We start from the raw sequence: 768 nt of genomic DNA, 5'->3' as shown, positions 1-768 counted from the left end.
AATTTATGCTTCATAACAATCACAAGCATCCATTAAAACAAAAATTGATTAGTGAACGTATACATGCATTGACTAATACTAGAGTATGGTCTAATGGTGCAGTATGAGATAATTTAAATAATACTAATGATACTTAAGTAATGATACTTTAAGTAATGATACTTGTTAATTGAAATCTACTTTCATTTGACCAAAATTGACCCTGTTGAGAGGGTACTTTTGTTAGTGGAGCTTGTTTGATTATGGTTATATATATTTGAAATTGCTATGAATCAATGACTTTTTTGCTTGTTATAGGCTGATGCTTTACTATAAAGTATGGAATATAAAGTATTCTCTCATTGTCCTCCATACTATAGTATGGAGGACAATGAGAGAATTAGGTGGTTTATAAGGTGTAGCTATTTCAGTGATCACTTACACCACAATAAAGAAAGAAGGATTTTATAAAAGGAATTGAAGAGAAGATCCTTTCTACTACTGCAAAGTAAGAGTAACCTTCACTAGTTAATTAAAGGAACAAGCTTTCCTGTAGATCTAACTGGAAATGCACCAGAAAAAGAGACGCACAACCAAAAAGACGCAAAACAGCAAAAAGAAGCACAGCAGCAAAAGGGTGGGGCTGGTTACTGCAGTAAAACAAGGCGTGGCTGATTATACCGTATTAACTCTTATTATAAAAATCACAATAGGTGTACACCCAAACTCAGCATAAAGACCCACTCAGACACACAAGAGGTGAAGGATACTGTTATTAATGGATAAAGA

General features: G+C 33.5%; 1 long non-coding RNA gene across 1 annotated transcript; it reads left to right on the top strand.

Moving 5' to 3' along the window:
• The first annotated feature begins 330 nt into the window (after positions 1 to 330).
• LOC109591526 (uncharacterized) lies at positions 331 to 762 on the top strand. The gene is made up of 3 exons (XR_002189855.1): positions 331 to 487; positions 536 to 646; positions 693 to 762. It is a non-coding gene; the product is annotated as an uncharacterized LOC109591526 (long non-coding RNA).
• The last annotated feature ends 6 nt before the right edge of the window (positions 763 to 768 follow it).

The sequence above is a fragment of the Amphimedon queenslandica genome, unplaced genomic scaffold, assembly GCF_000090795.2.
Source record: "Amphimedon queenslandica unplaced genomic scaffold, v1.1 AMPQUscaffold_7952_Cont20101, whole genome shotgun sequence".
Classification (NCBI taxonomy): domain Eukaryota; kingdom Metazoa; phylum Porifera; class Demospongiae; order Haplosclerida; family Niphatidae; genus Amphimedon; species Amphimedon queenslandica.
The sequence above is the reverse complement of the archived record's forward strand: the minus strand, read 5'-3'. Positions and strand labels throughout refer to the sequence as shown.